Genomic DNA, 27958 nt, shown 5'->3' on the forward strand with positions numbered 1-27958 from the left:
GTTTTTTTGAGCATGCCTTTTACTTTTTTATCACTTACTGGCCCAGCAGACTTTCTGATAAGTTTCATCCTTGTGATATATTTGGTAGAATTTTCTTCTGGTACATCAGTCCTTGATATTATTGTTTTAGCTTGAAATACAATGATTTTGCATTTAGTTTGCTAAAGCTTTTATTTTTTCCTGGCATCCTAGTATAACATCACTTTTTGAAGGGCATGCTTTTGCGTGCTTTCTTAATGTGTTTTGTTGTGTGTTTTGGTTTTTTTTTAAATTACACTTACCCTGTTCTTCTGTATGCAGCACGGGGTCTTCAGCAAGCTGTCAGCCCCTAAAAACCTTCACCTTTTGCCTGTTCTTTTTAGTTTTCTTCAAAGAAACTACCCTTTTTCTTTATCACAGAATGCTTGAAGTTAGAAGGGACTTAATAAAGGTCATCTGATCCAACCTTCCTGCTCAAGCAGGGTTTTTCTTTTTTTGCTGCATAACTAAAAATAGAGAAAACTAATGTTTTCAAATACTGAACTTGAGTGCATTGTAATTGGTAATGCAGTCACTCTTCAGCAGTGAAGATCCTGTACATGGGTCATGACTGGGTCAAGTCTTGCTTCTGTTGTGGGTTTCCAGAGTTGTTTGAGAAGTGGTGATAAATGGTGTCTTAAAAATACAGTGTTTGCATCACATTGACAAAACTGAGAATTAATCCATTTCTCTGAAATCCTCTAATTTGACCACCTTAATCTCAACGTTTGTCACTAACAACTGTCAGCTACCTTCGTGGGACTGTGATATTATCTTCCACTTGAGACTGGAACTGGGAAGCCTCTGTGTGTGTCCAGCTGAACTTGGTTTTGTGTTTTTTCTTTCTTATTGTGCTTTTGTTGGAAGGAAGAGGGCTTGAGCTTCATGAACTTCCACACCCTTTGAGATACTCAGATCAGTCAGGTGATGTGACATGGTTCCTACCAGAAGATTTCTTCGTGTGGGGTTCGTGGCTCTCATCCTGCTGGAATATTCTACACTATCCAAAATGGCACCAGACTAATATTTAACAGTGGATGCTGCCCCCAGCCGGGGAAGTTGAAAGAGCAGTTTGGTTCACCCTACTGTAAGCATTTCCATGTGGTCAGATGAGTTGCTGGCTGCATTCCTCTGGGTCGATAGCTCTCCAGTGGGTGGAGTGGGGAGGTCAGAGACCCGGAATGCTTATAGACCCATTCTAGACGCTTGAAATTTGGTGCATTGAGTCCCACCTTGGTATTTCAGTCTTCTGAACTGGAGAGTTGTTTCCACTTGCAGAGAGTTGTTGCCGTTGTGGTGCTCAAGAGTGATCCGGTTCACTGTGGCACAGTGAAAAGCAAGGAGAGGCTTGTATTGTCGGTGAAATGAAGGTGTAGTTTTGTGGGTGACCTAAAAGGGTAAAATGAGAGTGGAATTTAAAATATAAAGATAATGTAAAAGTTATGTTGATTGTGAGGAACAGCTTGTTGAGACTTCGGTGTTTGGTAGTTTTGCCTATTTTTCCTCTCTCTCGTAGAAGTGAAAAGTCTGCAAACTAGACATGTAATCACATATTGCTTGCATTTCTAGCAGTATATATTCCATTTCAGGACTGACACTGCAAGGTCTCTGGCAGGTCTGGAGAAAGTAGTAATAATGATACTTTTTCTGAGTTTGAATTGTGTGGCTGAGGTGTGAGGTGACAGTATTGCCCACAGCTGTCAGATCCACTGATGACCAGCCAGTGCTCTGTGTAGACTGTGATTTTTGCAGTGCTTAACCATAGCCCTCTACAAACCAGACCTTCTCTTTAAAGTGGTAGAGAGACAAATACTGCCAGAGAGCAGTTCTTCCACTAGTGTGAGGTAGCCATGACAGGATGGGATCAATGGGATCACATATTCTTTGAAAATGCTCATCTCCACAGTGGTTGTAGAAAGAGCTTAAATGAATAAGGAAAACCCTGACATTTTCAACAGAAGAAATTGTGTGAGATGACTGTCCTTAAAGGTCAGGTTTAATTTGTATGTTACTACTTTCTGATTGTTCTGTATGGTCAGTTGCAATATATCAGTTCAGCTGTTTTTCAGTTTTTTAGACTAATTTATGTCAGTCTAGAGTTATTCATACACTACCAAAAAAAAAAAACCCAACCAGTGAACCCTTTTGAGTGTATCTTTTAGCATATTAGTTGTTAGTGATTGTTCATCCAAATGACTGATCTGACTCGCTGGAAATTTTGTGGTGCTTTACCCTCAACATTATGAGAATGCATGCTCAGGCTCAGGTTTGTGTGGGTGAATGGACAATACTGCGTAACTGTGCAAATACAGACTCGTAAGCAGCCTTTGGGCTGAGGTTAATTAACTTTTTCTGTTCCCTTTTGTTCTGTCTGTAGCTCCCTCAGTTTTGGGTTCTGCGAGAATGCAGTCTGGTCTAAAAACTATGTAGATTACATAATGTAGTGCTGGGTTTTATTTCAGCTGAATGGTAGCTGATCTCAGTTTCTAGCAGGTTTGAAATGCTCTTCTGCCCACCAACCGATGCCAAGGCTGGGGCTGAAAGCAGGTGTTAGCTTCAACAGAGACATTCACCAATCTCTTGTTATTATGTTAATGTGGGGAAAGATATTTTCTGGAGGACTGAAGGATGCCGAGAGCATGCTGTTAATTTGTTCCCATCAAATAAGCATAGATTAAATACAAATGCTCAAGAATGGTGTCAGGACAAAGATGTTGAGGGGTGTTTTCAGTTAATGCCTGCCAAGACTTAAGAAAAATTAGCACAAAATTTTTGTGGTTTGGGAGAATACTCGAGGAGTTGTCTGTTCCACAGATGAGGGCTGTACAGAGTACTTGGGTTAACCCTTTTGAAACGAGGGTTCACGTACAATTTGTGGGGGGGTGTTTCAACTTCTTTGGGATATAGTAACTTGCAGTTGAGTTATTAAGCACTTCTCATTATTCTCAAGGAAATGACCCCATAGTCCTTGCTCAGGCAGAAATGTCACTGAAATCAGTGGTAAGGATTTGTTGTTGTTAGTGAGGCCTAAAAAAAAAGATATTTGAACTGTCTTAAGTATGAGACAGAACTACTCAGCCATCAGTGAATAATCAGGTTTGTGTTTATTTAGAGAATTCGCTTCTTACAAATTGCCTATTTTCATCTTCTGTAGGGTCCTAAGGTTACTTCAGGAGTGATGTTTCTAGTATTTCTCTTTAAAACACTTGACGCAGGATTTCAAATTCTGCCGAGGTGTTGGCAGTGATAACTCGTCAGTGATAACAATACATGTCTTGTTTACAGTAACTCCTTTTCAGATTTGTGATGCAGATACCATCTCTGCAGATCTTCAGAGCTCTGGTTCCTCTGGAGTTGAGGGTTTCATCTCGCCTAACTTGCATTGTGAGAGGTGGTACCCATCTAGTCCAACTGGATTAAGATTAATCTCATCTGGATATCTGATTTTCAGAGAGCTAAAGTGAGATGAGATTTATCCAGAGTCTTTTAATTGCTGGAATAATTTCAAAGAGCAAGTAGTAAGATCTACTCTTCTTTTTGTCATCGTTGTTCTAAACAGAGAACTTAGGCTTCCTTCGTAGTTGTTATTTCTTGGTGTTCTGCCATAAAAAGCAATCTAAAGATAATTGTGCAAAGGAAACTTTGTGCTCGATGTGGAGGGGTATTTGTGTTGGTAGAAGAGGATTAGCATCCTAAAGACTTAGGTGTAACTCACTTGGAAAAAAGCTTGCTTTAGTATGTAAGCAATCTTTTTAGAATGATACTACTTTTCTTCCTTGAAACTCTTCCAACTTAAAAAAATACACACTGCCATATGCTACTTTAATACCAGCACACGAACTGTATTAAAATATAAATGAACAGAACTGAAATTTGAGGTTTTAATTCTGCAGAGGGATCCATTTTGGAGCCGTTTTTCACTCTACAGAAGACCTAAGTTTAGTTGTACCACATGCCTATGCTAAACACTTCGGAGGCTTTGGGTCTGAAATCAGGATGAAGAGTCAGAGAATGAGAGTAAAGAAACTTGTGCGATTCCAGGGCCTGGGAAGGTATTTGGTGAGTAGACAATGAAAATGCTACTGCAGGAAATGCTTCACTGATGTTTAAAGGCTCCATGTGTTCCGTTCAGTCCACTGAGGGTATCTTCTTGGACCTTCATGGCAGAATCAGCTTTTCTTTGGTCATTTAATCTTTTTGCTATGTCACAGATTGCTGCTAGGTTGTTGGGGCTCACTATAGAAAGGCATTGTGCCTCTACTAGTAAACTCAGCAGGGTTTAGTGGGTTTGAAGTGCGCTGTGGTCATCCACACTATTCATCTTCAGCGTGCTCATTGGCACTGCTGGGCCAGCTAATGTTTTCCTAAGCAACATACAGTTTGAGGACAGCAGGAGGCTGGGTCTGTTTTGCTGGGGATGTGGGTAATTCCCTTTGCTGCTCAGCTGTGTGCAGGCAGGTCACGCAGTGACCCTTGCCCTCAGTGCCAAAAATGGGTACATCTCCAGGTTTATTTGTCCTAACATAGAGGTAGGCACAGGTGACTTGGTGCTCAGTGTTTCACCTGTAGCAAGTAGTTGTAAGGCAAGGTCAAGAAGTTTGGATATCAAATGATAAGCTATCAGCTTATCTGATAGCTTTCAGAATTGTAGCCATAGGTTCACGGTTGTCTTCTGTTCACTTACAGTAACTTTAAGACACAAATATTTAAGTGTTACACAGGATTTGGACTTTTTCATGTGTGTGTTAACCTTTTAAAAAATCTACTTGTGCATTTGAACAAAGTTCATGGACCATATAAACGTGGTTTTTAATTGTGAACAGATAGTTAAGTTACCTCCTTTTTACATTTTATGTAGACATTTGCTAAGGAAAAATGTTAAGTCTCCCAGCTACTTTTCTCCTGAAAGTTGTTTTGGGCCAGTCATAATGAACTTGAAGCCATAAATTGACAGAGCTGTATGTTGCTGTCATTCATGGGCAAGAGCTCCTGCTGATTTATTCTGTGTGCTGATCTGATAGCGGTTGATGCAGTGATCTCAGAAGAAGTCTTAATTCATGTGTTTTATTAAAGCCATAGATACTTATTTTAGTAATTACATTAGGTGCTTGTAATCTTTAAAAGGTTGGAAAACTGTGATGCAAACCAGTACTTTTTTTCTTTTTTTTTTTTTTTTTTTTTTTTAAATTTTCCTCGGTAAGGACGACCTGACAGGAATGCATGGAAACTGTCGACAACATTCCTGACCAAGTATTCAGGCACAATTAGGCCACTAGCGTTTCTATAATTGATAATTAATGAGACTTTATAAATAACATCTTGAGTTCTTTTTATGTGCCTTCTGGGTTTTTTTTTGGAGGGGGGAGGAATGTCAGACAAATTTCAGGCATTTCTGTGCTACCTTGGAGACTAGAAAATGTTTCATTATTGGCATCTGAGATTCTTACGTAACATGGTAATTCTGGGAAGAAGAATTTTAAGAAAAATGCTGAGCAGTTTGGGTCTTCTCATAAAATTACAAGATTCAGAAATGCTGTGCTGAATACTTATGTGATAATTTGCCCAGAAATACTATTATTCCAGGTTCCTGGAATGCATTTTGCTAGGATTGCATCTCTAAGGAGTTAAACTCCAGTCCCATGGAGTAAATGACGTACTGTCAGTTATTATATAAAACAAATGTATTTGGTTTTGCAGAATATTAAAATGGAATAAAATAGAAGTGTGAGAACGTGAAGAGTTTACCTCCTGGCATCAGGAGCAGAAGTGGCACATATTTAGGATGTGGTTTGTATGTTGTTGTATGCACAGCCCCCAGCACACGCCTGTGGAGCGGTTTGCCCTGATCTCTTACTGCTGTCAAGAGGACTTTTTTCTCCAAGTTCAAGGTCTGTAGTTCTAATGGGACAAGCCAGGAAGGGACTTCCCCTGCTTTTCTCATGTGAAACAGTGTGCTTATTTTACCCACTCTGTTTGTTCAGAACTCTTACTATATCCAGCAGAGAGGGCTTGGTTAATGTTTTTCAGTATAAAATGAAAATGGTGACCAGTTATTGTTGCCTGCTTTGTAAATTTTGTGATTCTTAAGTTGGTTAGAAATTGCCATATTCTGATACCTTCTTCAGATAATCTGACACAGGAATCCACAGATTCAAGATGACTCAGAATTAAAAGTGAGTCAGTTATGCCTTACTCTGTTTAATTTAATTTTATTTTTTGAAATACAGAATTAGAAGTAAAACAGGTAGCTTATGGCGCCTTGTCCAACACTGTAAATTCACTTGCTGTTTGTGGTAGGGAAGAGTGACGGTTTCAGAGGGGGTATGATTCAATATCCCTGGAGCAAGGACTGTAGAGTGACAGAGTGAGTGAAACAGAGGAATGATCCACACTCCTGGGCTGTCTCAAGTATCACAGAAGGCAGAATCTCTTCTTATAGAAGAGATTTTGCAGATTTAGGACCTAGCATGAAATAAAAATAAAAGATATTTAAGATGGAATACCTACAAGACATGACTTTCTCTTTAGTTCCTGAAGAACAACTTGTGAGTTTTCAATAAATACTATTAGACATCCTGTTGACAGTGCGGTTTCTAGAATAATATTTTTTGATATAGATCAAGGGTCGAACATAAACCAGTGATTGCTTTTCACATTGATTTTTCTTGTTTCTCGGAGTTCAGAATCTATATCCTTTAGTTTCTTGACACAAAAGAGAAAATGTCTTCCTTTCCTACAGTATTTCTTGTAGTGTTACTCATTTATCAGGACACGTTTGTGATGTTGATCAGTTCATTCTTTTTGTTCCCCCTTCCTCTTGGCATGCTCCATGCAAGGTGTTACTGATGGGCTCTGCGCTGGCACAACCAGCCGTGAAGGTAGAGTATGTGCTTCTAAAAGCTGTAGCTTTTACTGAATTACTGAACTGCGCGTACTGTCCACTTTGATTCCTCCAAGTACTGTCTCAAGTTTAGTCAAAAATTCAGGTTCTGGAGTGAAAAATAGATGGCAATAAAAAGTGTTTGGATATAGGAAGGCTGGAAAGAGGGAGCTGTGTCATGAAAGCAGCAAGCATGTCTTTATTCACTTCTGTTAATTGCTTTTTTGGCTAAACAAATGTCCTCTTTTTACATAAATTCTCATCGTATTCTAGTAATACGCAACTTAAGTTACCGTTTACTTCTTCCCTAAATTAAGGTCTTGTATTTTCTTTCTTTTCTGTCTTTAGTTTCCATGTTATTTTTTGAAGTAATGAGGTGAAAGAAAAATAGTAGATCAGGTATTTTCCATGCTTGTTTTTTTGCAGATAACTTTACTGAGGGGAAAACCATCTTTAAAGTGCTTCTTACAAGTAAAAAGAGCACAGTTCATCTTTAGGCAGCATACAGCAGTAAGCATTACATAGCAATAACAATAAAATGCAAACATTAAAATTAACTTCAATACTAGTTTTAGGATTTCCTAGCTAGCTTGTAAAAAATTCTTAGATTGATGTCTTTATACCAAGCCTATAATCTAGTCTGGCTTTGTATGTAAGAAGATGAGGATTTTTCCACAGAAGTGCATCTTAGAGTGCTGTTAGAAAGCTCTTTAATCCCTAACACACTAAGTAATGGTAAATATTTAACAATCCCATTGCTAAAAAGTGACAAGTGACAGGTTACTTCAAATTTGAGCTTGTTTGGCTTCCACCTGTTGTGGCTTCCACCTTCCATCTTGCTGTGCCTTTCTCTCCAAGGGTTGCAGGGTTGTTTGTTATTTGTGATATTCACAAAGTACCTATAAAAACAAGGTTGCGTACCCTTCTCCTTAATAAAGGAAACCTTTGGCCTAACGTCATGAAGTCTGTATCCCAACCAGACAGGCTATTTTCTGAGATCTTTCTTTGAACGCTTGCCAGTCCTTCAGCATCTTTGCAGTGTGGATGTGAGAACTGGACATGAAGTTCTAGCTTGGAATTTAGCTTAATTTTTTTCATAAACACTGAAAGATGATGTCATCAGCCAAGCTCTTAATACGCCTTTGCCCTGCACTGGCAGTCCATACTGGGGTGATTCAGCACAGTTGCTTCAGAGCCCCTTTCTGGGTAGAAAGTGTCCAAGTCATGGAGGAGTAGCCTGTGTTCCTTCTTCAAACATGAATGACTTTGATTTGTTAGGATTAAAAGCAGTTGTTGTCTTCAGCCACCAGGTCACAATGGTGATTTCCTCTATCAATGCTTCAGTTATCTACAAACTTACGTATTTTTATTATTATTTTATTGTTTTTCTTATTATCTAGACTGTTTATAAAACTACCAGAGTCCAGTCGCATATCTGTTGTTCCATCATGTCACCCATGCCATCCACTTGCTTTGTGTAAGAAAGCGGTTACCAGCTCTGGAAAAGATGAGGGGACTTTGGTATCCCAGGTGATTATTCTTACGGACGGAATGAGTCATTTTCATGTGGACTTTTAACATGTGGGTGAGTGAATCATCAGGTGTTGAACAGATTAATCTTTTTAATGGGACATGCACAAGATAATGTTTTCTCAGTGAGACAACTTGTACCTGTCTAAAGAAAATATTACAGAGGCTGAAATACAGTGACGTCGTGTGCCTTTGAACATCTTACCTTGGGAGATGATCCATGAAACAGCCCAGTGTGGCTTTTCGTTGTTCTTGGTAGGTGTGGGGGATGATAGTGACCTTTGAAGTATTGTTAAGAGTAGAAGAATCAAGGGAAGAAAAAAGAAAAAGTTGACCAATAGTTGCATAAGAAATTAAGCACGAGTTTGACTTTCTTGTGTTATAAAACTTGCATTATAAAACAGTTGTAGGTAGCTTATGTCAGTCTCTTTTTCCCCAGTAACAAGTGATAAGACAAGAGGAAATGGCCTCAAATTGGCCCTGCGGAGGTTTAGATTGGATATTAAGAAAAATTTCTTCACCAAAAGGGTTATCAAGCCTTGGAACAGGCTGCCTAGGGAAGTGGTTGAGTCACCATCCCTGGAAGTGTTTAAAAGACGTGTAAACGTGGCACTTAGGGACATGGTTTAGTGGTGGACTTGACGGTGTGAGATTTATGGTTGGACTTGATTATCTTAAAGGCCTTTTCCAATCTAAATGATTTTGTGATTCTTTGTAAATTTGCAAACCACATGATAATGATCCAGCATGTATCAAGAGCGCAATGAACCAGTAAAACATGACTGCATGCATTTGGCTGATGAAGGGCTATGCCTGATACCCATTTAGGTAGTAAAAGCAGATTAAATTTTGTACATTGTCTCAATGTTTTTTTTCTTTTCTTTTTTCAGTCCACAGCCAAGTTCCACCATTCAGAATTAAGCTTAGTGTTGGGTTTGATTGAGATCTGAAAATTAGAGCAAAATCATCTTGCTGTTATGACTGATTTGGGATAGGAAACAAAGTACAAAATTTACATGAGTAGGTAGGGTTGAGGGCTTCAGTCAAACCTCACCACGAGTTTACATGAAAAACTGGTGATCCTTTCCTAGAACTTCAGTTAAGGTTTAATTTTGTAAGAGTACTGTGAGCTCAGGGAATTTTCTTCATAGGTTTCATTATAAAGCATTTCTCAGTAGATGCCTTTTAAAAGGGTTTTGAAGAAGTAAAAATTATTATAGAGAGCCTTACATGGACAAAACAATTTTCTGAGCAGTGCAACTTCTTATCTTAGTCAAGGCTGCAGCCTGGAAATATAAATATATTTTGGTCACCCAAGTAAATTTAAAAGGGAGATGAATTCATTCATTGCAAATTAAGGTGCAGATGCTTTTAGAATCTGACCAAATATCTGTAAGTAAAAGCATCTCCTTCGTCCTTACAGACTTCCGAAAATGGATTTCATAGAGTGGAAGGGTTGAACACCAGAAGTGCAATAATAATAAAAAAACCCAACACCACCCCCACTCTTCACACCCACCCTTTCCCAGCTGTCTAGCTCAGTAAATTTCACACTATGGTTGCAAGGCCAGAATGATTACGAATTAGGGTTAGCACAAAATCTAGCTATTTGAAAATTTTATAGCATTTTACTGTAATGTAGAGGCTAGAATTTCTCAAAAAACAAATCTGAAAAATGCACAAGGGCAGGGAGGTTGCGCTTTCAAAACCTAATTCATTGCAACAGAAAATGGGATTTCTTAACCTTGTCTTTCAAGCAAACTGAATCGTGCATTGCCCCCTTGCACTTCACCATTTCGATTGCCATCTATTACGCACTCCTTCACATTAAGATCTGCATCCCTTTCTGACTGATATTCCATAGGTTGCTGTACATTATAGCTGTGCCACATAATCAACGTTTTTGACTGCTGGATAATTTTTTACCTTTATTCTGAGTGTCCTTGGGCAAGGCCCCAGGTGGTCATGACCAAATTTACAGGAGATGCAGAATATGGTAAGCTTTTTTAAATCTTAGGTTGTGCAGGGGCTCTCTGAGGGAATATCTTTATTGTGCTGAAAGTAGCACGCCTAGTTTTCACTCTGATTTTTAGCTTCAGTGTAGATCACTCTAGTTACCCCAGGGCTATAACATACTGCTCTTTAGGGTTGTCAAGTACCCATTAATGGCAATTTGTTAAGAGTGGGTGTGTATGCATGAAGGGAAGTGTGCATAAAAAAATAAAGATGAGCCTCCTGCTTATGATGTACTGTTGTCCTTGATCTAACTTAACTGGCGTTACAGGTGAGAGCTGCGCAGCGGTTCTCTAGGTAACAGTCTCTCCAGCTCGCAGTCTGTGTGGGGTAAGCTTTCCCTGTCTTCAGCAGCGTGCAGCTGGTTCTTTCAAATGAGTTTTCATCTGCATACTCTGTGATTTACAGCTCTGTGTATAGCTGGCTGAACAGGAGCCAGCAGTGTGCCCAGGGGGCCAAGAAGGCCAATGGTATCCTGGCTTGTATCAGCAATAGCGTGGCCAGCAGGGACAGGGAAGGGATCTTATCCCTGTGCTCGGCACTGGTGAGGCTGCCCCTCGATCACTGTGTTCAGTTTTGGGCCCCTCACTACAAAAAGGCCATTGAATGACTCGAGCGTGTCCAGAGAAGGGCAACGGAGCTGGTGCAGGGTCTGGAGCACAGGTGTGATGGGGAGCGGCTGAGGGAACTGGGGGGGTTTAGTGTGGAGAAGAGGAGGCTGAGGGGAGACCTCATGGCCCTCTACAACTCCCTGAAAGGAGGGTGCAGAGAGGGGGGATGAGTCTCTTTAACCAAGTAACAAGCGATAGGACAAGAGGTAATGGCCTCAAGTTGCGCCAGGGAAGGTTTAGACTAGATATTAGGAAGTATTTCTTTGCAGAAGGGGTTGTTGGGCGTTGGAATGGGCTGCCCAGGGAGGTGGTGGAGTCCCCATCCCTGGAGGGGTTGAAGAGTTGGGTTGACCCAGCGCCGAGGGATATGGTGTAGTTGGGAACTGTTAATGTTGGGTTGATGGTTGGACTAGATGATCTTCAAGGTCTTTTCCAACCTAGATGATTCTGTGATTGTTGCTTTAAGGATGGCAGAAGATAGGTGGCTTTCAAACATCCTTACAGACAGGTGGTATTTGATAACAGGTTTTACAGTAACTGGTGATGGAGATAACAGTCCAGTTCCAGGTCCCTAGAGCATCACCCCATGCTTTGGCCCATGTCACCTTTGCTTATATTTGGAACTTTCTTTTCATATGGAATATTTAGTAACACCTTTATTTTAAAGACTGTGGTTCTTTACGGCAAGGTGTATTGTATCAAGGAACCAATTCTTTAATTACTGTGAAGGAGTATTTATAGAAATAAGCTACATAGCAGTCGCAGCCTCCCTGCTTGCTGCCCTGTTTTAAAGGAGGTGTGAGAGCTGTGAATGCATCTTTCAGGATTTCAGTAAAGCATTGATACTTCAGTTGTCTGTGCCAGAACACCTCAGTGTATATTAAGATTTAGTAACATCCCCTAGAGACAAGTCATAGTTCCCCAAGAAATGCCAAATTGAAAATCAAAACCTGCGTACAGGCAGAAGAAATGGTGATGATTGCCATCATAGATCGAACAATCTACCTTAATTTTCCCAAGGAGAGTGTAGTGAGGTGGCTCGGTGGCTTTTCTTCTTCCCACTCCTTTTGGCGCAACGTGTGTGCAGGATCGAGGGACAGGAGAACTGCTGTGTTCTGCACAGCACTCCGCTCAGGGCTCTTTTATCCTGCTCTAATTGTGCTCAGTGTGGCAGCTACTACTGTTAAGAACATGCTGCACTTGTGGTATAATAAAAATGACTAAAATTCAGCTTTTAATTTATTTTTCCTCTCATTTGGAGAGGACAACTAATGTGATTTCGTACAATAAAACCATTCATGTGAGAATCCACAGAGGTGATTTTCTAAATTTAAGATTTCTTTTGAATTTGTTTTTATCACAAATAGATTGGATTACTATAGGCTGTGTCAGTGTGAGTCACTTGTAAGTGCCTGTTAATCCAATAAACCTGAGTGGTTTCTTATGGAAATACTATTTTCTGATTTCTATTTATATGATGGTCCTGGCCTTGTTGAATCCCCACTGACTTCACTGGAAATATCTCTTTGGAAAAAACTGGTATAATTTTATGTGGTAATGGACATTACAGCAAATCAGAAAATGAAAAATAGCCTTAAGTAATTAGTAAATGTTTTAGAAGTTCTTCGTGTCAACTTTATTAGGTATTTTGTAGCGTTACTGGCTGAGAATAAAAATAATGGTCAGAGGGGTTTGTTTTGTTGTGTTGTTTTCCTAGTTTGTATGGAGGGACAGCAGCATTATGTTTTCATACCCTCCTGCAAGTTTAAGAGGCTTTTGTCTTCTCTTGTTGCCACTGCCCTACTTTGTGGTGGTGGTTGCATCACTCCGTGCCTTAATTTCCCACCCATAATGTACTCGGCACTACTGAAAACTAAAAACCATAGATAGAAAAAAGTAGCTGTTTTAAAATCATGACTTCAGCCCTTTTCTGTTCTACTTGTGTAGCAACTGGTATTCAGTGGCAGCAGAAGGCAAAAACTTTGCTATGGTTTGGAATTTTTGCCTGAGATACGAAGAAAAAAATCTGGAGAACAAATGTTTTTCCAGCCTGAGATAATGTACTTCTGTACCAGAGCAGAGGGAGGGTCTAAACGCTCTTAGAAGATGGTTGGTAAACCTGGTCCTGTTCGAACTAGAAAGTGCAGAATATAAAGATGTATATTATACACAGGGAATTTCTAGTGCTGAGAGGGGGGAGAAAAAATACATTTACTGGAAATAGTTTGACAAAATTCAGTGTTTGTAACACATGCAACACTGCTGCTACTGTAAGGCACTACAATTTTCATAATCTTAAATTTACATGCATGTACCAAGTTTCCAAATATCTTCCTCCTTTCTGTCTCCACTGTTGAATTTTATTGTGCGTGGTATGAGGGATAGGATGCTCAAAATCCCTGAGTTTTTGACACGTTAAGACAGACTTTTGTAGATGTTGACTGCCTACTTGATGACACATACTTGTAATGTTTGTTGAGCCTGTGCAGTAAATGCTGCCTAGGGAATTGGATCCTTAGTGGCGGAGATGAGAAATGACAGTCCTTACTGTGTGATAGGTTCTGCTGGTAAATGTTCCGTGGCATTTTGCAGAGGCAGTTCAGGACTGTGTGAGGTTGAGATTTTAGTTCTGTTAGTGGCGGTAGTTTATTGGTAGCAACTTCACATACTAATTAATAGGGATTTCAGCTAATTTTACCCACTAGGCGTATGATCTCTCGACTAGGTACTCAAATGTGTAAGAGGATACATGGAGACCTGAGGGTTAACAAAGCATCTAGAATAAAAGCACAAGAGAAAAGGAAAAACGAAGTGGAGCATTGTGTCATGTTCATATGTTAAAGAAGTAATTTGAAAAGTAGAAACAGGGACACACAACTCAAAATTAATATAAAAACATGTCAGAGTTAATATAAAACCTAGGCTACAAAAAAGATGGATAACTAGCATTAATAGGTAACATGAAAAGACCATGTAAATACATTGGAAGTTGGAGGAAGTCAAGGGAGAAGGCAGTCCTCCTTCTTACCAGAGTGGTGATCATAAATAAGAGATACCGCACTGCATAAACCACTGAGCATAACTGTACTTAATCATGGGTCTTTTGAAGGAACCAAAAATCCTCTGGATTTGCTGGAGGGATAATTTTGGTAATTAACAGGTCTCATTTGAAAATGGAGTGTATTGTCATTTTTTGTTTTGTTTTTTAATATTTTTTTTAAATTTTTTTTCCTCATCTGAGAGCAGTATGGACTCTGGTATTTTACTTGAAAACAGGATGAGTAGGCAGGGTAACAGAGAGGGTCAGAGGCAAAATTTACTCAAAGCACTGATAGTTTAAAAGGTAAGAATTTACAAGTGTTGAGATAAGTATATTTATGTTTATTGCAGTGGATTTGAACCAATTTAGGTAAGGCCAAATTGCTGCATCTGACACAAATGGGCTGCGTAGCAAAAAGATCAGTGTACGGGTAAATGAGGAGTGAAAGGTCATGATCTGAAACAAACCTGCTCTTTCCTAGATAAATCTGATTTCTAAACCCAGCTTTTATTTCATATGAAAGCTAAAAATAAGTTTTCTAGTCGAAGCACAGAGCAAACTGTTTCAAAAAGAACGCTTCTGGACTAAGACAAGGAAGGACATGGATGGCTCTGGGTACTGGGACACCATAATTCATCTTGTTAAACTGGGAGCACGGTCCCTGGCACAGTTTTAGCCTGTGACAGTGCTTGGGCATGGCCCAGAGATTCGCGTGGTGTGGGGACTGTTTCTGATGGACAGCTGGGATGCGGCTGCCCTGTTGTGGGGCTAGGAAAGCTTGTCTAACCGTAGGGCTACCAGCCGTGCTGCTGTGGCTCATCTGTGGGCCAGACAACACTCCCTAGCCCAATCTGTGCGTTAGGTATCTGTTGCTCTAAAGTCAGGATTTGCAAAGATTTCTGATCCCGGATGGGTTACTCCAGCTTGGTGTACAGGGCGTTCTTTTGGGAATGAGAGACGATCAAAGTTCTGCTCTTAAGGCTTTTTTTAATTTGTTTGTGGCCAGCAATGTGGTACACACTGCCAAGAACCGGGTTTGAAAGTTCTGTTCCCTTCCAAACACATATACTAACCATAAAGCCAGAAACAGGGAAATTTTTTTTTGTGGTTTCTGACCTTTTTGCTCTCCCACAGAGGTATTCAGTTGCAAGAGAGAACTCTCACCCTGAGTACTTAGGCACCAGAATAAGCCAGGCTGAATTCACTCTGTAGTTTGCTGGTTTATATTCATTCTTCAGCAGAAGTATTTGTCCTGTGTGTTGTCCTAAGCATCAAACTATATGGAGTCCTTCCCGGAGCTGGAAAAAAGGGAATCAGTTGTATTCAACAGTAAGAGCCGTGCATGTTGATTGGCGTGCCTCAGTCTCGCTCAGTGTTTTCCATCCTGCATATGTGGATAAGCTTTGCTATGGGCAGGTGGCTGCCTGCAGGCAGGGCTGGCATCAGCCTTCACAGCTTCTAGTAAAATGAGGTGAGCAGGATGCTCGAGCTGACTTCTGTGACCGTGTTTGGGGAAGCAGTAAACACTTCATTGATGGGAGTATTTGGGAACATTAATTCTATTGAGGGTAGAGCTGGGTCCTCGATTTAATTTTTCTTGGTGAGTTCAGTGGAAGGAAGAAGCTTGTGGTAGGTTAGGGAATAGCCCATGTGTCAAGCAAGGAAGCCACACAGCAGATCTTTTTATGGACAGGGCTCCAGTCTGTACGTGTTTAGGGATGTTTGCCACCTACGAGTGAGGGCTGAGCCATTCTGACAGAGCATGCTGTGCATTTTTGTGTCTGTGGACCATACTCTGAGATTTCTTGCTCTGCTCCCATGGAAGAATGTGCTGCTCTCAAATCGGCGGTTACCTTTTACCAGCACTATATATTCCTGAAATGAAAGGTTCAGTTAGCAGGTCATTTTAACAACAACAAAATTATAATCTTTCCACAGGCTTCATTCAAACCTGATGTTCCTGTAAATGCTACATATTCGACTGAAATGATGTATTTTCTTCTGAGAGCAAGAGATCCAATTTCTATGTGATTTCATGAGAAAGATTTGTGACTGGCTGTTTATCGAACATGGAGAGCACTGCAGAGAAGGGGGAGAAGGAGGGGGGGGAAAAAAAAAAAGTAGTAGCAGAAGATGTTTTAGTAGTTAAGTACTACTTCTCTTGTAGAAGAATTGTTTCCAGGACAACAAGGTTGATGATGGAGTTATAAAGTGAGGATGTGTTCCCTTTCCTCTTCCTTTATTTGTTATTAATCAGTAAGGTAGGAAGACCTCTCTTAGTACTTGAGTTGTTTTCAGAAAGTTGTGTTACATCAGTTATTTTTAGTCTACACTAGGTTGTCCGTGTGGCTCTTTTTAGCTATTTAGGAGATACCTGGTATGCAAGAAATCATATTGGTGGTGGTTTTTGTTGAGATCGTATGGTGTCTGGGCAAATTGCTGTCTGGACTGCTAACAGCTCTGTTTTTTTGTTTGTTTGTTTTTATGGGTTTTTTTAAAGAAACAAAACAAGTTTGTTGCTTAACTTTCAAGCTCATTTCACTGGTGGGATGTGAGTTTCTTTAACTGCACAATTTCTCCTCTGTTAGTATATTACATATTTTTTGTATATACTAATGATATACTGTCATGCAAATGAATTTGGAATAAATTAAAGGAAATCGTTTTCTTCTAGAGTATATTCAGCTGTAGGACTCCATTGTGAGATCTATTTTCAACTGGAGTTTGGAATTTGGAATAAGAAGCCACTGAATTAAATGTAGTTGCCAATTTTAAAGGGGCATAGCTAGCATAAAATCACACCCATCTCCAAAATATGTTGATCTATTTAAAATCTGGAGGAGTATGATGAAATCTGTACTTGTGTGGTTTTCCTTTGTATATTTGATTGTACTCCGAGTTTAATTTTTTTTCTGGATTGTTTTCTTCCTTCACAACAACATTTTGAGAAAAGAAATGTCATTTTTTTAAAAAACCACAAACATTGGCTGTGCATTTTAGAGGCAAGCATAACAAAAATAGTGGCCAGGTCATTAGTGAAAAACACGCTTCATAAAGCTCTATTGTTTAGCTAAATTAAACAGCTTGAAGTTTTACGGTATCCGTTTTAAAGGAGTTAGATTATTTCATAACCCCTAATGATATATGTATTTATTTCATATTGAGATTTTAGAACTTAAGTTGATTAAGATTCAGAAAACACCTCTTCTTACGCATAGTTGTTTGATGAATTAATGAGATGCTGTTTCCTTCTGAATGCATTGGGGGTTTTTTGATGCTGAAGGTTGGATACCACATGCGAAGATCAATGTGTGGTCACCACTGTGAACAATTACTACCAACTATTTTTTGGATATGTTTTTTCATCTGATTCTACAGCGTGTTTGTGAAGCCCATGCTTCCTTTATTGATGTAGGAGAAAACAGTATGATGTGATATGAAAACTAACACGCTCAGGTGACTGTGGTGATTCCTGCACCTCCTCTGTATCCCATGGCTCTCTGACTTGTTGGACAGGGAAGTTAAGCAGGTTGAAAGATCCATGTTGGCATTTACTTGTTGCTTTATTATCCCCTTCTGGCTGCAAACCGTGGCCAGAGTCAGGATTCTTTGACTGGTGTCCTCCTTTTTCCATCTCTTCCCCCCCCCCCCCCTTTTTTATTTTTTCTTGTAAATTACCATTTTCAGCAGAACAAGAACAGTGTTGTCCTTGAGTGATGAGATGTCTCTGTACATCATTTTCCAGTATGTCCCCTGTTATTTAGTTATTCCATTATCTGAGGCATACCAGTTCTTTGTGGAGGTTTGAGTAGTTCTTCCAGGTCACTACTTGGCATAGTAAGAGAATGAGGAATTTTTTGCTGCTTCTGCTAAAGGTTTACTAATTATGTGGCTAAAGAGAGAATGTAGCATTAGAGCATTCTTTTTAAGGATAATGCTCTCATAACTCTACTTAGTAGATTTCTAGGTTTGGTTTTTTTGGTTGCTTGCTTTTTTTGATTTTAATATTCAAAATGTTTTACACAGACTTCCAGTAAGGAATGGAATGGATATACTTTCCGTGGTTTTACACATTTGAATCCAAAGCACAGAGTGGCCAACCTCTTAATATTCAATGCCCATTGAAGTTTCTTAAGGTGCCTGAAACATAGGGCTGGCAGATATGACCAGAAACCAAGGGAAAGTCATCACCTTTCTGAAATAGGTTCTGGAAGCCAAGAAGGAACAGTCAGAGAGTCTAACGGGACACTACGTAGCTATCTCTGAGCAATTAAATCCTTCTTTTACATTTCTTCACTTTCTCTATGGCTGTGAGGAATTTCTTTGGTAAACTCTGCAGTAGGATTTGGAATTTATTTTCAGTTCTTCAGTGTTGTGCTCAGATCACAAGTCAGTCTCCACAAATATCTTGATAAAGCAGTTTCATATAACAGAAACATTCTGGCAATCAAAATCAGAGGAACAGAAATGAGTGATGGAAGTATTTGCCAGTGCTGACTACAAGCAAACCATAAGCTTCAAGCGTTAATTAACGATATAATGAGAAACTTCAAGCAAATACTTTTTTTAACCCAATTTCTTTCTTTGTTGTATTGCAGAAGAAGTAGTGACTGAATTGTACAAGTGAACCAGGACAGTCCAAAAAGTAAGTTAAAGAAGAATGTTCATTTTCCTTTTCTATAAGACTATAAGCCAGTTGTTCTACAAGACATCAATTTAATTAAAAAGGCAATTAATTTTCCTCATTTCTTTGACTGTGAGTGTAGCATATGCAGTTTGTAGAACTGTCCTGAGTTCCCTGGTTTCAAGCCACATTGTTCAGGGTGAGTTGCATTGGGTTGATCACTTCTGTCCCTTTCTCATCACTGTGTCAAGGCATAAAGTAGTTGAAGATTGTGTCATGTAATTGCATTATTACTGTTGTTGTAGCAGTGATGGTCCAAGGGTGTGGAGAGGAGAGGTTTGCAGGGAAAGGCTTTATCTCTTCTTTGTCTGTTTCTGATAAAATTTGAAGAATCAGACCTGCAGGAGCATAAGAAAGGCTGGAAGGGGCTTCTGGTCTCCAAAGCTTGTTAGTATTCCCAGTAATATCAGTTGGTGTAAAAAAAGCTTTAACCTTACTTTAGGGCTGCTGCATTTTTGGCTGAGTATTTCTGAATATATTAAAAACATTTACTTGAGAGTACTGTATGTGTTTATGGTTTAGCACAGAAGTTTTTCCCATTTTGGTCAAGAAATCAAGATGTTTCTAGTGGTATTTTAGATAGCAAGCTTTACAGATCATCCTGATTCGCTTGTAGTAGGCAATGGCAAATTTTAAAGATAGATGCTTTTAGCTGTCTTAAACAGAGCATGTACTATGTGATAACAACATCTATATTGCAATTGTAATAACAAAACCTAAGAGTATTCTGAATTTGGTTTCACACTGGCTAACAAGTGGACTCATTAAAAGATTGCGTGAGGTTTTCTATGTGTAGTTGACTCAACTTTAAAATATCTATAAGTCTGCAAACTGTGTCTCAGCCTGCTTGCTCAGGGATGAGTGTTTTTAACGCATAGGTTTTGAAATTATTGATGACTCCAGTTTGTCAAACAGCCTTTGTGTGGTGCTTTATTTATAATTTTCCTATTAGTTATATGAATGTCACTTTAATTTATACCTGTGTCTCTTTTTTTTCTGAAAAGTTTAAGTAATTCTACAGACTTGCTTTTTATAGACACTTTCTATTTAAAAAAAAGAAAAAGAAAAAAGTGGTAGAACATGTGTCAGGCATATGCAATTCCTTCGGCATCATGTTTTCCACACTGATTTAATAGCTATTGAGTCTCCTCAAATATTCTTGTTTCCAAGACCTGTTTTATGGTAATAAATCTTCTTGGCTGTAAAATTCTTGAAATGATTCAGTAGGACGATTGTTTCCTTAGCACATTCCCTGAGAGATCATAGTTAGAAATGGAAAAGTTCTTAACCAGGTCAGCTTTTTCCCTGCAATACATACAGTCAGTGCTGGAAGTGATAACGAATTCGCCAGCGTTCCCTAATGAATTGTCCAGTGCTCCCTACTATCCTGATTTCTTTCTTGGTAATTTACAGTAAGTTTTCTATTAGAGTGTCATGTTCAACTACATTGAGAAATGCCTAGCCAGGTAAAGAACAAAAGCTGTGGTGTAGTGTGATGCAACTCTTCATTTAAAAAAAAAGGGTCTGTCTCAAAATTCGTATCAAAACCATCAATGAAATGACCAAAGACTTCCCTTAATTTCCCTACCCATTTGCACATGAGGCTAGGAGATGGTGCAGTGTGCATAGTTGGCTTTTTGGCATAAGTGGTGGTACAATAAAAAAACCTCATCCAGGACAGTTATGAACACCTTCCTTATATACACTGAGTGCCATTTGTATTTATTGGGTTCTTACGGTGTGTGCAAACTGTAGCAACGCTTCAGTGTGTGCTGTGTTGTGTTGCCAGCCTGTGCTCCTTTGGGTTTGTCATCAGAGTGCCCTTCAGAAACAGCAGGACTGCATGCGGGACAAATCCAAAATGAATGCTGCAGTCCTTGAGGTAGGTTGTAATTTAATAAATTGTCAGGTGTGCAAGGATGATTAAGTTGTGATACGTGGTCTATTGATCTCTGGAGGGTGGCCACACATCATATAACCTGTGTGGCTTTCTGACAACTGGAAAAGGCTGTTAAAATTGGGCATTACTTACTGGGAGCAGGTAAGAAAGGAAGTCTGCCAGGAGCCCCTAAGGAGGTCTCTGCATTGTTTCCAGGGCTGTCTGTTCAGTAGTTCATCTGGAACATCGTGTGTGCAAAGGAAAGGGAGATGTGTTCTTGCCAAAAGTCTCTGCACAGCTGGAGCTCCAGGTGAAAACACCAGGTTATACCAGGAGAGACTGAATCCCTTGATCTTAAAATTTGTTAAGTTTCCGAAATACTGTTGTTTGCTTTCTTTGATGTTTTCCTAGTTGGACATCAGATGCTGGAATTGTCCTTTAGGTTGTTCTGTGCTGAGGGAAGCAGTAAGTTCTGGGGTTAGTTCCTTCACGGGCATTTCCTTAAAGTAGTCAGGCTTTGGGGTCTGGGATTCTTGATGCTCTTTCCTACCTCAGGATAGGAAATAAACCTTTGCAGTTCCCCCAAGATCTATAGCAGATTAGTGTCTTAAATCTGATTTTACCTTCGTTTTGGAAAAGGGAACCTTGTATTCTTACTGTCCTCAGCCAAACAGAGAGATTTCCATGTAAACTGTGTGTTCTAATCGGATGCTTTTACTGCAAGGCATAATAAACCTTAGGGTTTTCAATGTTGTACTTTAAAATTATCTAAAATAGCTTTTGTTACATTCATAGATACAGCTAGTCATGATAGGGAATAACCTCTGCACTTAAAAGGTGGGCTCAAAAATTACTTCTACTCCGTAGGATCTCAACAAGAGTTTGTTGTGCCACATGCACATACTCATTCCAGTTAACGTCTTACAGAAGAAATGTTAATATTTGGGACCGTTTTATATATGTGTGTGTATGCACACAAACTTTTTTGGGGTTGGTAGAAGTATTTACTGCCATAGTCCTCTTTGAATTGTTGGTTGGTTGTGTGAAGATGGAGGGTGGTCTAATAAATGGACCAGATGATGAGAAACTTTTTACTGACAGTTGAAGTTCTGCTGACTCGTGTCCCTTCCACAGAGTTGCTTTGTCAGTTGTGTTTGTACCTGTGAAGTGAGGATACCGTATCTACTTCAGATTTCAGATACAATGATATATATTAATATTTGGACTTTTCAGCAGTAAAAGCCTAATGTCTGACCTCCTGAGGCAGCCCGCTTCTTGCACATCTGTGAGCGTATTGCCATTCACTCTGATAGCTGGGGGAGGTGAATGATGAGGAAGGCTTGAAGAGAAAAGTACAGGCAGTAATGGTAAAGAAAGCAATTTTCCTGTTCAGGTATCTGTTTTATTCTGAGAAGGTCCACTAGCACATAAGGCATAAAAGAAGGCAACAGAGAGGTCAGTGTTAGTGGATGTGTGTGAAGTAGCCATTAACACAGGCAGTGGGTATTCAAAAAGAAACTCTCTGTTTGACAGTGCTGTCTTCTAGGTGACTTAGAAACATAAAAACACAACTTATTTTTAAAAGAGCACTTTTAATTTTTGTCAGATATGAAAGTACCTCTAAGTTTAATGTGTGGTTTGCAAAGAGAGGAGTGTGCTAAGACTAGTTTTATCAGATTTCCATTTCATGAGTGGTGTCTGTGGTATGATGGCTTCATATACAAAATTCTGGCACCACCTTTAACACTGCGAAATTTTTATGTGCACTTTGTAGGAGCACTGCTCTTGTGCCACGTCAATAGGAGCTGTGTGCTGTAGTGATCTGTGGTGCTCACTCTGCTTCATATATAGGCTAAAGGATGGGCTATCAATCAGTTTTGCATTCTGTCTGCAGCTGTATCCTAGGGTACAGGAAGCCCCAGGGAGTGGGACTCTTGTATCAACACCGCCCCCCCCCCCCCCCCCCCCCTACTTTGCCATAGTATACAGCTGCTAAAACAACTCTGCAACTGTAAAAAAAAGAGGTTGTGTATCAACCTGGAATATATACACCTGTATTCACAAGAGCTGGTTTACACAAGTTGGTTTATACAACAGCTGGGTTTATACCAAGCCAATTGGTAAATAGAATGTGTTCTTGCCTTCCTCACCGGTGCTCTCTCTGTTAAACAGAGTTTGTCTGATACTCTAAAACTGCAGTTTTTTGAAGATTTCTGATGTTTGAAATTGGAAGACACCTAGCAGCAAAACCTTATCTCTCTTCTTTTAATTACTTGCTCAAAAAGAAAGATAAAATTACTTCCCTTCATATCTCTTTAGATATGTAAGATCCAGAGTTTACCTAGAAATTCACCTTTCACCAGTCTGCAACCTGAAAATGCAAATTCAGAGGTCAGTTAGGTATCCAACTTGCAGTGGTGCTTACAGTCTTCCTCAGTTCTCTCGGGCAAATGCATCTGCACATCAACACCCACAGAGTAGCATGATCTTAAATAGACTTTCTGCCTGTATAAGCTGCAGCCGTATTTGTCTCTTTGTGCTGGAAAGAGTGAACATCAGGCAGAGGATGGGGTACTGGTGGTCTTAAACATCTTTCTGTGGAAATGCTGGGTGAAAAAAACATCTTGATTATATAAATATTTGTGCGTTTATAGTACTTTTTAACGTGAAACTCTGAGGCCAACACATCATTATTAGACTTTATTTAGATTTTATTTTCCCCTAGCTGAGGCTCGTTTCTATAGCTCAGGGGTGGGAGCCTATATCCTAAAGGCTATATATGACTCACAGCTGTTTCCTATAGCCTACTATCACATTATTTTTTCACATAATGTATTCACATTAATACAGAACAGTACTGACATGTTTATTAACATATGGACATGGCTTGTTAAACATGTTTAAAAGCCTTGGCCTTTAGCTAGAAAAAAAATCTCTGATGTTGCTGTGAACTGTTATATCACAACCCATTCTCACTTGCAAAGACACCAAGTGTTCGTGAGCAGCCTTAGTCATCGAGTTCCACCTGCGTATAAGCCAGCATGGGATGGGCAGAGAAATCACCGCTCCTAACATTTACTCTCTGAGGGATGGAGGCAGTACAACGTGTTTACTTCCACCTCAGAAATCACCAATTCAGCCTTCTTGAGCGTACAGTTTTATATATCGTATTTATGTCACACAGTTTCATTTGCTTTGTGCTTTGAGTCTTGCATGAAGGTAGTGGGGGAAAATGTAACTTCATAATGAAAAGAAAAAAAAAAAGTAGTATTAAAATTTAAAATATCAGATCATTACAGAGACGTAAAGTGATGAACATGCCTGAAAGGCACCCCTTTCTAGTCTTCCAGCACCTCTTCTGTGAGACTGAAGTCTCTCATCTTCTATAGAAGAAATTCTTCCCTTTTTCCCCTTCACTCTGGCTGCTGTGTTGTCATGAGACAAGCCCTTTCTTCGATAAACATCCTCCTTGGTTCACCGACTTGGGGGACTAGAGTGACTGCTCAGGCTGAAAAATGACAACCAGCTCTGTCAGCCTTCCAGGAGGAGAGCTGTTGTCCTTTTTAGTGGAGTGATTGCTACGTGGATGGTCCTCTGGGTTTCTTTCACTGATAATCCACTGTCTGCAGTGTCTTACCATCCTTCTGGATGAGGCAAACTCTGGAGGAGACTAAGCTTGTCTGAGACAGGTGGTTTTCTCCATGTGGAACCGCCTTCCTAGTGACAGGACAAGGCAGAACAGGGGATGCAGAGGGGAAGTTCATATCTTGGTGGATGTATCTGTCACAAATAATCACAGAGATTTCCAATCTGTTTTAGGAGTTTAGGTATATATTACTACCTTCAGTGTAACATAAGAGTTTAAATACCCCAGATGGCTTTGAAAATAAAGTACTTAATGTTGCCTTGTGTACAAACAACTATCCAGTTAAAGCTTGCTTTAAGAAATTCTGCAGATTGTTACTCTTAACTCTGATAATGGGGGAGAAGAGCTTTAGAGAGAGCACTTACGGTGTAGAGGTGATGTGACGGGTGTGCAGCGGTGCAGGGACCAGAACCCAAGGACATTTTCAAATGCTCTGTGGCCAGCAAAGGCACCACAAGCCATACTGTACGCTCTTCAGCGTGACAGGCTCTGCCCAATCTATTTTGTGTCGTTGGAAAGCCGGATATATTAGTCTGAGCAAAGCACAGTGCAGATGGCACATGTACCGCTTCTGATACCCAATCTAGCTCGTTTACAGCTAGCTGATGTCTCTGGATGCTACTGTATTAAGCTATGTAAATTCTCAGGAGGCCTGCCACCCACTGCTCTACTTGTAAGTGCAAAACTGTCTGCATCTAAGCTACAGAATGCATGTGTAAGAAAAGTAAATCTGTTATTAAAGGGATGCTCTTAAAAATTGTCTTCATCCTTATAGTTCCCTCCAAAAGAATAACACTGATGATGTGGGTTTGTCAGCATTTTTGATTTTTTTTTTGTTTGTTTCATGACTGCCTGCAGTGAAATGTGTATATATAGCTGAACAGATAATACATAAAATACACTGTGCATCATATTAATGCGGGAAATAGGAACATTTTAAATATATACCTTTAGTAACATCTTAGCACTTTTAATTTTCCTACAGTTTCAAAGCAGTGTTTTCTTTCCTCATAAGATCAGGAATGAGTGTTAGTTCAAACCTGTATTCAGTATGTCCATACAAAAAATAATTTGCTTTTAGATTAAAATTTAGGACTTCTTTTCTCTTGGTTCTGAGATACTAAATCTCTTCTATATTTTATGTATATAGAGTAGGAGATAATGGATGAGGTGATGTCACATCAGAAAAAAAATCTATGGAGGTGGTGTTCAGAATTAACACTTAAACCTATGTGGAAAACCTTGTTGTAGTGCAAAATTACTTCTTTTTTTTAAATAAAAGGGTAATAGGACACAGACATGGAGCCTGGAGACCTGTATTCTGTTTGTACTTCTGCTGCATGAGCTTGGACAAGTTGCTTTGCATTTTCCTGCTTCATTTCTTCTGTCAGAAAGATGTATGTTTTACTTGCTGTTGGTAAAGCACTCTAAAAGAAAATCTTGAATTAGTATTATTATGGACTTCTGTAAGCTTACTTAAAGTCCTTTTCCTCCTCACTCATGCTTTCCCAAAGACAAGAATAAATAAGTTTGGTTTTTTTTTACAAATGGTATTGATTGACTGATACTCTGCAGCTGCTTAAGGTAGGATTTAACTGATCCTTTCTGTTGTCCAAACATCTACTGAACAGCTTCAAATTGAGAGTACGATTGGGTACATTGCGTCTCTAATTCTCTTAGGGGCATGGTCTGGCAAGAATTATTTCCTCGTTCATTTTACTTAGCAGGCTGGAGTTTCAAAACATCCTGGCATAACAGACCTTTGTAGAGTGCTTTATATTCATGTTGGCTAATCTTACAGATCAATCAACTAGAGCTTGGAGTATCAGGTGGCTGACCTATAGCCTGATGATGATGGAAATACAGATGGTATCACCAGAAAGCACACTGTCAGGCTATTAATGTACTCTGCATCATCATCGGGTCCTGTGGCACAGCACGTCAGCAGCATTCCTGAACACCTAATCACCTTCTGGCCCTCGGACAGGAAGGGCTGATGTGCCCTTACCCAGCAGCAGTGGACAGTTTGCCCAGCTGTCGTATGAATCTCTGTGCAGGGAGAAGTTCTCATCTTTAGGTGCTGCTACTGTTGCAAATGCGAGTCGTGAATTCAAGCAGGCATGTGTGGATGCAGTGGTTAACCAGCAAAATGCATCCATCTTGCACAGCCAAGTGTTGCAGAAATAGTTTAGTTCAACGGAGTTAGATCTCCACGCTTAGAAGAAACGACTCTCCAGCGAAACACCCTTGTTCAGAAGCAGCCTGACACTCTGATGTGCAGCTTTGCATTCTCCGTTAACATTACCAACGTCCTGGCAAGAATCCCATGTACGGAGCTGAGGAAGTAGATGGTATAAAAGCAGAACTCTTTGGGCTTTTTGTTCTGCACTGATCCGTCAGCCTTGCTGCATCTGTACTGTGACAGAGCATCTGTATTCCACGTCTAGAAACACAGAGAGAGTGTACTCCTGAAGGGTGGCTACTGAGCGTCGCTGTGTTTCAGTTCAGGGGTGTTAAAAGCCCTGCAGTATGTATACAAGCTAGCTGTCATTTATTTTAATTAAATACAATAGCTGCATACACACTGCAGAAGGGATAAGACAGGGATTCCCCACCTCCGTTTGTTGTCTTGCTGTTTGGATTTCTTTGCTATTGTCTTCCCTCTCACAGATTTGTGTAGAGATGTCTCATCCTCTCCCTCCTGTGCTGTTAGCAATGGCATCTGTCCTTTGAAATACAAGAAATTTTCCTAAACTTTTTCTGTTGTTGAGAAGCCATTCTTGCTGTGTGATAGCAGAGGCATCCCTGTCCTTCCTGACACGTATACCTACACAGGATTTATTTTGGAGAGCTACAGGAAGCAGAATCCCCATCCCATGGGAGCCTTCTCTTATCTGATTTTTATTTTTTGAATTAGGGAGCTTGGAGTACCCACCCTAAGGCTGGCAGGCAGCCTGGCAGGAAGCTGGACAGACTGTCCTGCCGGCCAATCTTGTAGCCTTTTATAGAGCATTTTGATGAAATAAGCACATTTCCATGCAATCAGTGTTCTGCAGTGTAAAATTTGTTGTGTTCGGTAGGTTTTTTTGAGTGACTCTAGTTTTAGACTACAACTTGTGACTTCTGGGAAATTGTTGACTGATTTTAGTAATTGCTATAGGTGATTTTGTGAGAAGAGGTGGTGTTTCTATGGAGGAATGTCCTCTTGGAAGGATGTTCTTCAGCTCGTGTGAAGGATTGCCTGATGCATGTCATTGTTCAGGTAGGTGAGTTAGCTGGCAGGGACCTCATGTTCCCCATCCACAAGTCTCACATAACAGCAACTGTTTCTGATCAAATTGCTGCCAGATGTTTTCTGTTTCCTTAGAATGGCTTACCTGAGGAAAATCCAAACCACGTAGGACCCAGATCTTCCACTTTTTTGGTAGGACAAAGTGCTGAGGTAATAGGAGTCAGTGGGGAAGTAGAACCTGGGAGAAGTGACAGAAGCCTTTAGGTCAGGAGGACGGTGTGTAACTGCAGTTCATCCTCACAGCTGTGCCTGATGCTCAGTCGGGACATAGCTGTGCTGCTGGTTCACAGGTGTCTTGCAAGTAGAGCTTTTGAAGCAGGCTGCATTGTCTCATTGAATCACACTAGTGCTAAACTGGGCTTGAC

The 27958-nt window shown here is 40.0% G+C and overlaps 1 long non-coding RNA gene across 4 annotated transcripts in view; it reads left to right on the plus strand.

Moving 5' to 3' along the window:
* LOC141943936 (uncharacterized) overlaps positions 1 to 27958 on the plus strand; it is a 126313-nt gene that overhangs the window by 46097 nt on the left and 52258 nt on the right. For all 4 annotated transcript variants that reach the window (XR_012629101.1, XR_012629104.1, XR_012629102.1 and 1 more), the window contains exon 2: positions 18691 to 18737. This is a non-coding gene — a long non-coding RNA (uncharacterized LOC141943936). The remainder of the gene's footprint in view (positions 1 to 18690; positions 18738 to 27958) is intronic.

This window comes from Strix uralensis, chromosome 5 (genome assembly GCF_047716275.1).
Source record: "Strix uralensis isolate ZFMK-TIS-50842 chromosome 5, bStrUra1, whole genome shotgun sequence".
In the NCBI taxonomy this organism is placed as follows: Eukaryota; Metazoa; Chordata; class Aves; order Strigiformes; family Strigidae; genus Strix; species Strix uralensis.